A 14,922-nucleotide genomic window follows, 5' to 3' on the forward strand; every position below is an offset into this window, starting at 1 on the left:
ACGTGAAGAATATCTACAAACACTCCATCAAAGATTAAATGATGCGTGCAAAGGCTTATGATCTAAGAATGAACTTAAATAAAACTAAATTTATAATAATAAAATAAAATTATGTGCAAAAAACTCTGAGTGCAATTTCTTTTCAAAGACATCATAGGTATAATTTTATTATTATAACAGAAATATTTGTAATTTCTGAAGAAGATTATGAGATAATAAACTCATGTTATTTTTTCAAAACTGTTTTTGGCCATAAGAAGTATAATAGCTCTAGATAATAATAATATATTCATAGGTATTTATAAATAGTTCAGTATATTTATGTCACTCTTTTTCCATTACTCCTAATCAATTGAAGTAGAAGTTAAATTTTATAGAATTCTATCCCTCTGTAATGAGGGTAAGCATCATAAGGTTAATATTTAACTTTGGTATAAATGAAGGCAAATGGGAAAATCGTGTAATAGCACAATTTAAATATTCAAAATTATTCCCAAAGACGTTTACACCCACGCCTTTGAAAATGTCTCAAAATCTCTTTGTACGAATATATGTGTCTACAGGGGTAAACGACGTTCTGATTTGCATACATCACGTCATTTACGACACAAGCAACTTAATTAACGAGTGACAACTTAACGATCCACTTCACGCCCGTTTATTGGATTCTACCCTGTTTCAAACACCTATTTATTTCACTGCAGGAACTGATAAGCTCTCTATGTGGCGATGGATTTAAAATTCGATATTCTCTCTAAGCGCGTTCACTTTTAATTATACGCCATAGATGTATGTTTTATGGGCACAGTTAGATCGGAAGATAAATACCTAGAATATGAATGTCTATCAAAAATGTAATGCTATATTAAATCAAAGTTACCGCCTTTTACTCAAATAAACGGCACAAAATCTAAAACTATTCAAAATGTTCAAAAATCGGTACACATAATATAATTCAAAATACTTTGTTTTGTATTATTTCCTTTGTATCTATATTTACATACAAACAAGATGATGAGGTTCTCAGAGTTTCACAGCAAACTTTTGAGTAGCTATCTACTTAATCCGACAGGTGCTTTGCTATGGACTGTCCAAGTTGCTCACCACAATTTTGCATATACATATGTTTCTTTTGATAGTTGACACTATGACTATTTTGGTACTTAACAGAACTTACTTTACTAATGCATTATAAATTCTCTCATTTCCATTACCTAACAGACTAAGGATATTAAACCCCAGTAAGCACAAGTACGTACATAAGACAAACTAAGTACGTACTGATGGGACATAAAGTATATACAATGTACGTACTTTGCTGTACGAAGTACGTACTTAATACGTACATAAGACGTACATTTTCCAATTTATGGTACATACCTAGTACGTACTGATGGTACGTATTTAGTACATAGGTATGTACCTAGTACATACTATATACATATTATGTACATACTATACACAGTTATGATGATTTATGTAAATAAAAGTAAATATAGCTGAATATATCTTTAGTATTCATATTTAAAGTACAAAAACAAGCAAAACTTATAAATCTTAAAGTTCACCAAATGGTTTTTTTTGTTTTAAATATATTTCCTCACCCACAAAATACATTTTTCAGTATGACTATAAAAGTTAAAAAACACTCGACTAAATAAGATAACAGGAAACCACACTATAAGCACGAACACCAAAAATAAGTAAAAAAATCTAAATGAAACTGTCTTGTAATGAATTATCGCAGCAAAACTGTACTCGAGGTGGAAACTTCCTAAGCAAACAAATTAGGTTAGGTTAACATAACCTAACATAATAAATATGTTTAGCTCTTCTTTCTCATGGTACATACTTAAGACGTAATAGTACGTACTCTTCTGTACGTACTGGTATGTACCGCAGTGTACGTACTTAAAACGTAAATTTTACATCATGTACGTACAGTACCAAAATTGTACGTACTCAAAACGTACTGTGCTGTTTGGGAAGGGGCCTGTAAATTAAGATCATGTAATTGTTGTATAAATTGATCTGTTTCATCCTTATATTTTTGGTATTCGAAAAAAATATGATCTAAATTATCTTTTTTACCACAATTTTGACAAAGATCATTTTCGAGAACATGCATTTTATGTAGATGTGTGGGATAACAGGCGTGGCCAAATCTAAGACGTGTTACAGTTGTCATATATTTTCTTGAATAATGATATGGCTGGAACCACTTTCTATTTGATTTTGTATTATATTTGACTTTGTATACCGCAGTATCTAGAACGGTTGGTATAAGTATGTTGTGACCAAAATTCGTTCCAAATATTGAGATATTTCATTTTAATATAAACGACTGCATCACAAAAACTCACAGGTAGTTTATTGGTCAAACTATTTTTCACACTTTTTTTGCCAGCATATCCACGTCCTCGTTATGTTCAAGACCGATTCAGTTTACTTTATTAGAGAGAAGCTGGGTATCAAGAAATATATTAGATGGTATGCCCTCCTTCAAAATTCCGACAAAACGAGTGGTTCCTCATTCAAAATAGGCATAAAATCTAAAACCTCCATTGACTTATTATTTAATAAAAAAATTTGGCCTCCTGGTGTAAACATTAAATGGTCTACAGAATTTTCATATTTCAAACCAATGCCTTCATCTGAGTCAAATATGAGTTTGAAGAACATCAGAAGCCCCGTTAGCTTGGAAAGTCCAATTACCATTTTAAGCAACAACAAAAGTGAGGTAGAAAATACATAATAGTCACAGACAAGCAGGCCATCGCAATTTGCAAATCGAAGAATGCTTTCCATTCCCATATTAACTTCGGACCATTTCTTGGTTATATCGAAGATAAAACAAAGAATATCAAAGGTAAGAAAAGAGAAAGGCTCCAAACAAAGAAAACGGAACACATATATGTTTAAAAATCCTAAAAAGAAAAATGAGTACCAGCAGATAATAAAAGTAATATTAAATGAAAGAAGAGAACAAAACAACATTAAAGAAGAATGGAATATCATCCAAACGACAATTATAAATATGGCAAACGAAACATTAGGTAAAACCTCAAGCAAAAGAAACAAGGAATGGTTTGACCAAGATTGCCAACAAGTAATAAATATCAAAAATATAGCTAGACAGAAATGTCTACAAAGGGATTCCCAATTGAACAGAAGGGCTTATGAAGAACTCAGAAAAGATGCAGAAAGATATAAGGCAAAAGGGAGAAATGTTGAATAGAAAAATATAACAAATTAGAGATTATAATAACAGAAGAGAGACTAGAAAATTTTGCAAGAAAACCAACAAGATCAACAGTTTGCAAGGACAAAAATGGGGCAATTATCAGCGAGAAAGAGGAAATAATAAAAAGGTAGAAGGAGCATTTTCAAGAGCTGTTAAACCCAGAAAAAGAACAAAACGAAGATGAAGAAAAAATTAACCGTACAGCAGAACAACTAACATTGGAAGAAACGATAAACGTCATAAAACATCTAAAAAATAACAAAGCACCTGGCACAGATGGAATAACTGCAGAACTGATAAAGAATGGTGAACATGCGCTATGGAGGCATATCCATAAACAAATCGACCGCATATGGACAATAGAACAATACCAATGTGGCTTCAGACCAAAGAGGTCAACTATAGACCAAATACATATGTTAAGAGGTATACATGAAAAATGTGTTGAATATAACATACCTATTTACAACGTGTATATCGATTTCAAACAGGAGTTTGATGGAGTAGATCGACAAAAGATGTTAAAGCAACTATCTATGTTAGGGATATCCAATAAGTTGGTTAAACTTATACGAATGACTCTGGAGGGTTCCAAAGCTATGGTGAGAATAGATGAAGATATGACGCAGGCCTTTGATATTGAAAATGGAGTTAGACAAGGTAAAGACTTATCAACAACACTTTTTAATCTAACTTTAGAAGCTGTTGTTAGAAAACTGGATATAAACGGCTGTGTTAATACAAGATCAATGTAAATATGCACATATGCGGATGATGTTGCCATAATAAGCAGCAACAAAAGGGTATTAAGCAAAAAAGTTATAGAACTGAAACGAGAAGCTGCTACGTTTGGTCTATATATAAATGAAAGCAAAACAAAATATATGGAGTGCACAAAATCAAATTAACATGAGAATCTGAAGGTAGACAGCCATACCTACAAATATGTCTCCACTTTTTATTACATAGGCTCAATAATAAATGACAATAACATCAGTCAAGAAATACAAGCACGGATTCTTAGCGGTTATAAGTCCTTTTATGCATACAAAGACTTAATGAAAAGTAAGTTAATGAATCGTGAGTCTAAGCTTAGAATCTACAAAACAGTAATTAGACCAGTGGTCACATATGGATGTGAAACGTGGACCCTCTCAACCACTGATGAAAGTCAACTGAGAATATTTGAGCGCAAAATACTAAGGAAGATATTTGGACCAACCCAATGTAGCGATGGTTTGTGAAGAATTAAGATGAACCACGAGCTGGATAAACTAATGCAGAGCGCATATATTGTTAGATTTGTAAAGTCACAAAGACTAAACTGTCTTGGTCACCTAGAAAGAATGCCAGATAATCGAGCTGTAAAAGTAGTCCAGAGATGGAAACCACAAGGAAACAGAACAAGAGGAAGGCCCCGTAAAAGATGGATAGACGACGTAGAGAGGGATCTTAAAACCATGAACATCAGGCAGTAGCGAAGGAAAGTATCCGACAGGGCAGAATGGAAGGACATTGTTAAGCAGGCTAAGAGTCACAAAGAGTTGTAACACCATTAGAAGAAGAGAAGAAGAGTAAATTTTAACTGTTATTGTTATTATTATTTTTTTTAACTTATATAAGCTTTGTCCATAAAATTGTATAATTTTCAGTGACAGTAAATCATATTTTCTATTTTATTATAATATATTGTCATCAATATAGATGGAGAAATATAAATTTATATGAGGTTTGCCGATGACATTGTGTTAGTCGAAGACAACTTACAAGACACAATTTATATGACAGGTTAGCATAAAACTCAGTCTGAAAGAGCATAATTAAAGATAAATTTTGAGAAAACTAAACTTATGACAAATCTCGTAATGAGCGGAAATATATCTATTAACAGTAATACCATACAACAAACAGACACTTACAAAAATCTGGGATACGAGATAAAAATAAGCAGACAATTAAACACATGAAATTCAAAAGCGAATAGCCCTGACGTAGTCAGCATTTGGCAAACTAAGCCATATTCTAAGAAGTTTAATTCTCATATGTCTTAAGCAAGAGGTTTATAACCAATGTGTGTTGCCCGTAACAAACCTATGAAACAGACACTTTAATACTGGCGCAAAGATCAGCAAATAAATACAGAGTTACACAATGAGTTATAGAAAAAAACAACAACAAACCAACAAGTCAGGCAAAAGCAGTAGTTTAAAACATCATCGAAAAAATCACGACGTTAACGTGAAATTGGACAGGGCACTTAACGACAACACAAGATGAACGATGAACAAGACTAATCATGGAATAGAGACTCAGAAAATATAAAAGAAGCCAAGGTCGACCACCGAATAGATAAACCGACGGCCTAATAGAAGTAGCGGTAAACTGGCAACAAGGCAGTCTAGAGAATATTGAAAGAAACCGAAGCCTATTTTCAGCCGTGGACACGATTGGCTGAATAATTATGATGATGATGGGAGGCTGACTGATGGGAGATATGAGTATCAGGTTTATGTAATGAGAATTCTCTTAAAGGCAGAAACTTTGGTAGTAATAGTAAAGTTATTAGGAAATTTAATGAAAAATATAAAGAAAAATATGAAAAGCATGATAGATTTACTTGGTATAGTATTTTTCATATAAAAATGCATACACGTCACTTATATATAAATATAAGTGACGTCACTTATATTTAAAATTTCCAGAACGTCAACCTTAGAGTTCAAATTTTCCTACAAACAGCTAATAATACGAAACCCATACGGAACTGCTCGATCTTTCATAGGCGTCAACATGGTATATTAATCAGAAAAATGTAATCATCATTATATTGGGAATTTTAGAATTATATTGATTAAATAACCAAAAACATTTGTTATTATTACTAATATAAATTTTATGATATAACTCTTTAAGTCTAATATTTCACAAAATAATAATTTTAATTAAATATATTAGACAATTGTACGCAACTGATATGAAAATACTTCAAATTTTTTGACAGTTCAGCCTGTGGTAAAATTGTTTAAAATGTTGCCGCTTTTTTAGAGTAAGAATTTTGTTTATGTTTTGATTTCTTACACAATTTGATCATAATATATTATATATTAATAAATTGTATTTATAAATACATATTAAATTTAGATTAATAGCTTTAAAAACTAATTATCATTGTGTATTGTGATTGTGCTATGCTAAAACAACTAAATAGTATGTAGAAAGCTAATAAGCTTTCATATAACATAGATTATTTTGAACAAGAAATAATGGCGGAACGTTTTTATTATTAATGTTCTAAAAGTGGTAAGTTTCAAATTTAGAATATATAATTTTGTATTAAAATATTTTCTAATGGATTTTAGTGTGTTGCATTAATCTTAAAACTAAGTGTATTTACTGTTAATATAATAGTTTGACAAATAGTTGACATTTTAAAAATTCCTCACTTACTAACTATTCTAATGTATTGGCAACGCTGTGGGGTTCTGACGTCGTAAATCTTGAATGACGTGCATGCATTTTTATATGAAAAATACTATAATATATTTTTGTTGTAATTGTAAAATGGGAATGACACATACAAAGTATTTAATAAATAAATAACTATTAAAATTACTATAAATAAATAATTTAATTTTTTAAATATTTTTCTATAAAATTAAAAAAATATTATCTTAAACTAATAATTAATTTTGTTTGACTAGTTTCTGTGATATTAATGTCGACCATATCCCAACTGATTTGCAACTCCAGCATATCCTTGAACAATAGGGAGTGTCTTTTCCGCAGCTTTTCTTACATTTTGTCCTACCCTTTCCTAAAAATAATAATAGACATTAAATAAACGACATTAGTTAAAATATAAATTCTAGTTTTCATAGATTCTAATAAAGATAGTTTAGGGCCTTTATTTTGAATGTAATAGTTATTTATTGTACAAGACGATAAAATTGTACTTTATCTTCGAGAGCGTCTTTTGGCGTCGAGACGTCAGTCGAGACGCTAATTATGCTCAAGAAGATTCTGCGATTTTATCGTCGTGTAGAATACAAGATTTTTTTTCTATAGCAAGACTTCAAGTTCAGATGAAAAATAGAATTTCAAAGAAAATTGAAAGAAAAAATCGCAATTGTGTTGCTCCGTTGCTAGGGATATGAATTACTCTGTCAACAAATGTCAAACAAATGTTAAGTTTTGGTTTTTGCGGAGAATATTGTTGCGTTTTGTGTAAAAAGTGAATAAATACGAAATGGACGGAAAATAATTGACACAAGAAAAGGAAAACCTGCCATCAGATGTAGAAAATGCAGCGTTGGAAGCAGAAAGTTTATTGTTGCCACAAAAATCTAGGATGATGAATGAGAAAGAATACCAGTCTTTTAAAAAGTGGAAAAGCATTAAGAATATCAATGGCGTGAGTGAAAAAATACTTCTGGAAATTCTATGCTTCTCTTTCCTTGGATCTTTCCCTGCACAATCAGTCGGAGCAAGTTGTATTTCTCTCCACGTGTAATATGTCCGAGATATTCCAATTTTCTTGTTTCAATTGTAATTAGAATTTCTATTTCTCTATTCATCCTTCTCAGAACCTCTTTGTTTGTGACGTGTTCTGTTCCAGTTTTTTCATTGATGTCGCATTGAAGGTCCAAGATTCCATTCCATAAAACAATCTCAGCACCTCGCCAACCTAACTCTTAGTTCCAATTTTAAATCCCTTGTACATAGCACTCCTCTCATTTTGTTGAAATTTGCTCTAGCCTTTTCTAATCTGATTTTGATATCCTGAATGTAATCATTTGTTCAGTTAATCATTGTTCCCAGATATGCATATTTGTCCACTTGTTCGACGTTGGTTCCGTTTATTAGAATATTTTCGTTATTTCTTTGAGTTTTCGATATTCTCATAAATTTCGTCTTCTTGACGTTCATTGTTAGACAGTACTCTTTTCCATACTCCGCTATTCTGGTTACCAGTCTTTGAAGATCTTCAATATTTTCGGCTAAGATCACAGTGTCGTCCGCATATCTAATGTTGTTAATGGGAACTCCATTTACCTTTATTCCAGTTGTTTCACCCTCAAGTGCGTTTTTCAGGATTTCTTCGGAGGAGGCATTAAAAGGAATTGGCGACAATACACATCCCTGTCCCACTCCACGTCTAATTTTAATTTCTTCTGACAGCTGTTTTTTACCACGTACTTTTGCTTGCTGTTTATAGTATAAATTTGATATGATCCTGAGGTCGTTGTAGTCAATCTTCTTTGATTTCAGGACATTCATTAATTGTTTATGTCGTACTTTATCGAATGCTTTATTATAGTCAATAAAACATGCTTATATATCTTCATTGAATTGAATTTCAATAATAGAAAAACATATTCCGCTTACGCACTTCACCTTTTAGACAATAATCATTCTTTTACTGACGAATTTCAAATTCTTCATTTAAAATAAAGGCCTTAAGCTATCTTAATTTAGAATCTATGAAAATTAACAAACTAAAAAACACAGTGTAAAACAACACGTGTAAAAGCATACCAAAAATATATTACTTGATAGTCAATACCATCCTGATAACTTCCCAAGCATAAAACCAAAACATAATACAGAAAACAACAGTATTAATATTAATCAAAGAAGAACTACTGCAAGCCAGTGCATAAATTCTAAAAAGAGTTACGTTTCTGCAGTTAAATCTACGGGAACAATAAAGAAAAGAAATATTTCATATGATAAAACTATACATGAATCGCAAATAATAAATCAAAATTTTAGATTATCTATATACTAAATAGTATAGTTCAAATTAATGACACTCCATCTATATCTGGTATTAATAGTAACAATTTAAAACATAATTTTAATAAATCAACGCCTGTTAGTGCATCGCAAAATTACTGTAATACAATAGACGATTTATACAGAAAATTACAAATATGAATAAAGAAGAATAAATTAAAATTAGAGAATTAATATTAACATATTCAGAACTCAACAAATTAGTTCCTGATCTAGACGATCAGGATAAATATTATTAAAAAATAAAACAAACAACTCACTTAAAAACATTAGTTTGATGCAATGGAACATGAATGGCTTTTAATCCAATAATTATAACCTGAATATTTTGATAACAGAATATTCTCCTGGTATCATTATGTTAAATGAAACCAAACTTAAACCTCATCAAATATGTAGAATCAAAGGTAATGATGTAATTAGGGAAGATATAGAAAATTGAGCAGGAGGTATTGCCACACTCAACAAAAATAATCTAATTTACAGTAGGGTTAATTTAGACTCCAAATGGCAAAACCCTAACTTTAGATATAAAGCTATCATAATAGATAAATATACAATTATAAACCATAATGATGGTATTAGATTTTTGTTTCGATACAGGGCAGCGATAAGCCGCTTATACGTATTTCGACCTCTTTAGGTCTCCTCAGAGCGGTATAGCCACTGCTCTGAACCAAAACAAAAATCTTTTCCGTCCTAGACAATAGTTATCAATATAACTATATACGGACGTAACTACGTCATCTAAAAACAAAAAGAGAGATCAAACGATTTCTATCTGGCGAAACCGAATTCAAATTTTTACCACTGTGCCTTCTAAAATTAGTGGCCTAGCGGTTTCGCCAGGTAGAAATCGTTTGATTTCTATTTTTGTTTACAATTATAAACATTTATTCAAACCCAAAAAATAAATTATCATTGGAACAATGTGCTTATTATGGGAGAATTGAATGCATATCACCCATGTTGGGGTAGTCAAGTAGGTAATAGAAATGTTAACCTTTTATTAAAAATCTTTGACGAGTTTAATTATATATACTTAAATGTTGGAAGAAGCACTAGAATTCATATCCCACTAGAGGGATCCAGCCCTGTAGATCTATCATTTGTATCTGACTCTCTAGAAATACAATGTACATGGAATGTCTTGAAAGATTGTGGTAGTAGCGATCATTTTCCTACAATTATTCTAATGAAAATTAACTATAGTGGAGGAAAAAGCATTACAACCAATAAAAACTTAAATTTTAGAAACAACATTAGAGAAATTAATTGGAACAAGTATAGTAAATATATAGAAGAACATTTAAATATAGAAAATCAATCCTATGACCACTTCAAAGTATAATTAACCAAGCAGTAGAAATTGCTATCCCAAATAAACAAGGCAGAGGCATAAGAAAACTGCGATACTAGAGTACCTTGGTGGGACCAGGAATGCACTGAAATAATAAATAAAAGAAAAGATGCGTTAAAGGAATTTAAAAATAATTTTAATCTTAATAATTATATCAATGCAAACACATAATTGCTAAATCAAAACGACTTCTAAAAACAATAAAGAAGCAAAAGTTCATGGAATATTGTGGGAATATTAATAGAAATGTAGATATCAGCTCTATTTGGCTAACTATAAGAAAATTTAAAACTGCATTCTCTCAACCATCAAACAGTAAACTTTCCAATGAAAAAATAAGCTATGAAATATTAACTAACCTTTCAGTAACTAATATTGAACCGGATTTTGAATTACAGACCATTGATCACTTGTCTGGTGAATTCAATCTCACAGAATTAAAAAATAGTATATTTTTAAAGAAAAACACATCACTAGGTCTTGATAATATTAACTTTAATATGTTAAAGAAGGTTAAAGAAGGTGAACTGATTCCCAATGAGTGGAAAAATCAAATTATTATAAGTATTCCTAAGAACAACAAAATTCAACATTATAATTTAAAAGCAGAAAATTATAGGGCTCTAGGACTTTCATCATGTGTAGTAAAACTACTGGAATCAATGATTAAAAATAGGCTGGATTGGATCGTGGAATAGAATAGATCGTGTATTTAGAAAAGGTATGGGAGTTAATGGTAATTTAAATTATTTAAATACTTATGTTCAATTGGCTTTCTCAAAAAACCAATATGTAAATGCTACTTTCTTAGATATTAAATCAGCTTTCGATCATGTGAATATTTACATACTGTACAGACTTCTTAATAACCTTCATATTCCAATAGACATCAATAACCTTTTATTTCAATTCTTAAACAATAGGACTATATATGTTAAAAATCATTATCACGAAATGGTTGGACCATCGCATACTACACAAGGTCTAATACAAGGCTCACCTTTAAGCCCAATATTATTCAATATTTATCTTAAAAATATATACACAATAATACCTAAAAATTGTGTACTTCTGTCATATGCGGATGATCTAATTATTTTAACAAAAGGTAGTAATTTTAACCATATAGCAAATCAGGTAAACTTTATCCTATATGAATTATCAAAATGGTTTGATACGCATAATCTTAAACTATCCCCATCAAAATGCGAGGCTATGTGGTTTAAAATGAACCGACCCATTAGCAATCCACCAGATATAAAAATTAATGACTATATATCCCTAATGTTCTGTCGAAAAAATGAGACCCAAGAACACTAAAATTAGTATATAATGGCTTGATACAATCACAATTAGATTATGGTGCTAGTATAATTAATAACTTCTCTCAACAATATTTTATGAAATTAAACCGAATACAATTCCAAGCTTTGAGAACAACACATGGGATGATGAAATCTACTCCCGATAATATCATTCTAGCAGAAAGTGGAACTATCGATATTACCCCGTAGATTTAAATGGATTGTCACGAAATACATAGCAAAGATTAGCACAACTCCAAATCACTCATTATTAAATATTCTTTTAGACTTAAAAAAATATCATGGTCATGGTTATCAACAAGGATATTGGAAGGGAAAAATCCAACATATTTGATTGACGCTCTAACAGCAGTCAAAAAGTTTCTACCATCAATGAACACAAGTGACATACCAGCCTGCTACTCAATTGAATACGATATCTACACTTAAAATGTACCAATTATAAAAACATTATTAAAAAAAAATGGTTCCCATAACCCTTATATTATAATTTATAATAATAACCACTCTGGCCAGTATTAACATAAATTGATATTCAAAAGTATGTTATTAATAAAAAAAATATATATTTAAAACAACTATCAAGAATCACATTACTGAAAAAAGTGTTGCACAATTGCATTATTAGGCAAAAAATTAGAATAGATCGATCAACAAATAAATAGAACTAAAAAATTAATAACATATAAAATAATATATCTCTCGAGCTCCCACGATGGAAATAGACACGATGTACAATTAATAAACTAATAAGAAAACCATTGCTAGATTTAAAATTAGGTTACATACTAAAATGTTCAAAATCTCACCACTTTCTTCCCTAATTTCTTCCAGAACTTCCTGCCCTCAGTTTGATCAGTGCAAGCAACTAGTAAAACTAATGCAAAAATAAAAATAACTGATAGTTTCATCTTGAATCGATATGATACCGTTGGAGTATTAAAGTTTAATCTACAGAGAAACACTCACCATGCATCTCTTATATATATTTTTAAATAAGATCTTTAATAAAAAGAACTGTAGTTCCCCTGATTCTGGTTTTATTGAAGATAATTAAACATCCGTAATCGCTTCCAGCAAAGATTTATCGAGAGTTGATTCATTATAGCGGTATTTTATAAACGGAAATACAGCCTCAAAATATTGGACGAAAGAAAATACTTCTCCAATAAATAAATTATTTTTAGTTTAACATTTAATTAAAATGTAATTATGTAGGTGATATAAAAATAAATACCATGCTACTAATAATAGAAAGTTTTAATTTAAGAATAGTAGTAAATTAATTAAAAAGGCGAAAACGATACATTTTATTGAAAACAAAACTCTTCAGCTCTTCAAACAAAACTATCAGAATAACTAGATTCTATTGTAAACACAATAACACATTGCACACTTATCAGGGCAACAGATGGGTGGTATTATACAGGGTGATTGATTAGTGTGACGAAGCTGAGTAGATAATATTATAGTAAAAGATACAATAAAAGTTATTTAAAAAAAATTTCAACTCCTTTTACCCTATGAAGGCCGATATGTAATTAAGATATGATCAGTGGGCCTCAAACAGTGGGACGTTAATATTTAATTCCGATCGCTTGAAAAGTAAAAATATTTAATTTCCTGTATTTTATGTTCAGTAATAATATTGGATTTTACAATATGTATAATATTGTAATATTATATACACAATATGTATATACAGGGCGGTTAAAAGAAGTGGGACGGAATATTTCGAATAATCGAAATTATTTGTCGACATCAAATGTTCATCAAGGTCTCTATAAGTCTCTATTTTGCGTAGAGTGAAAATTATACGAATGGTTTTGCATGCAGTTAAATTGGAAAATACTTGCCAAGTTACTGGTATGTCCAAATTTGAATAAAATACATCCAAGACTTTACTTTCTGCAGACACTGTATTAAACATAACCTTGAAACAAATTGACACTAAATCACTTCTGAGTTTTCAGCAAAACAAAATGTTTAAACATGTGTAGTCCAGTAATTATTACCAAAGCTATTGAGAGTATGAAGTCCAGTAATTAGACTGAAGGTACTTTATCGTTTAACTTAAACACGCCACAAAGTCCGAATTGAATTTCCGAAACACTTTTTTGTTTCTTCTTTTTAGCAAACGATTTGTCCTATTCACTGTCTGATATTTCACTAGCAGAGTCGTCACTATCTGAATTGTCTATCCGAATAATTAGAGGCCGGACCTCATCTATAACTCGTTCGGTTTGAAAAGACTGAACGATTATGTCTTCCGTATGTCTAATACAATTTTGCCATTGTTCTGCCTTTATTTGTTCTAGCGATTCTTTCCATAAACCAAGAACGCTAGCGTCATCTTTTGTTTTGGATGCATGTTTATCATAAAAATTTTTGTCTATACCCCAAACTAACTCAATTGCATTATAGTGGCAATGGTAGGGCGGAAGTCGAAGAACTTCATGTCCATATTTAAGAGCCATTTGGTCAGTAACAAATTTTTTTTGAATTTTGTGCTCTCCACACCTTTGAAGTAAATCGACTTTTAAAAATATGTCACTGTGATAAATTTTCTTTTCTGTCAACCACAACTTTATTTCTTCTTTTGTCCAGCTGTTTGAAGGAAATCTCTCTTCTACTCTTGAGTGGTAGGATGCATTATCCAACACTATTATGGATGGTCGCTCCAATTTTTTTAACAAATGTTCTTCAAACCATTCTTCAAAAATATTTGCATCCATATTTCCATGGTAATCACCTGTATTCTTTGTGGACGAAAAAATTAAACTAGCGTCAGGAATAAAACCCTCATCATTTCCAGCATGAAGTATAATGTAGCGTTTACCATTACCGGAACGACTAGAAGACTAAACATTTCGTGGTGCCATCTTGCCAAGATGATTTTGACATATTTCCTTTAGCGAAAATCCAAGTTTCGTCTAAAAATACAACTTGCCTCGGACTATCAGACATTTTATTGTTCATGAATTTTCTTAAAAAATGCCAATGTTTTGAAACAACATTAGAGAGTTCACACAATACTTGTCTATTATTTGTCTTTTTATATCAAAAACCTAAATGTTTCAACACTCTCCACAAACTTGTTAAACTAATATCACACAGTTCCTTGTCTTTTATTTTTTGCAACACAGCATTAACTGTTACATGTTCTTTGGCTTTATACATATTATATATAATATTTT

Source organism: Diabrotica undecimpunctata, chromosome 7 (genome assembly GCF_040954645.1).
Source record: "Diabrotica undecimpunctata isolate CICGRU chromosome 7, icDiaUnde3, whole genome shotgun sequence".
NCBI lineage: Eukaryota > Metazoa > Arthropoda > Insecta > Coleoptera > Chrysomelidae > Diabrotica > Diabrotica undecimpunctata.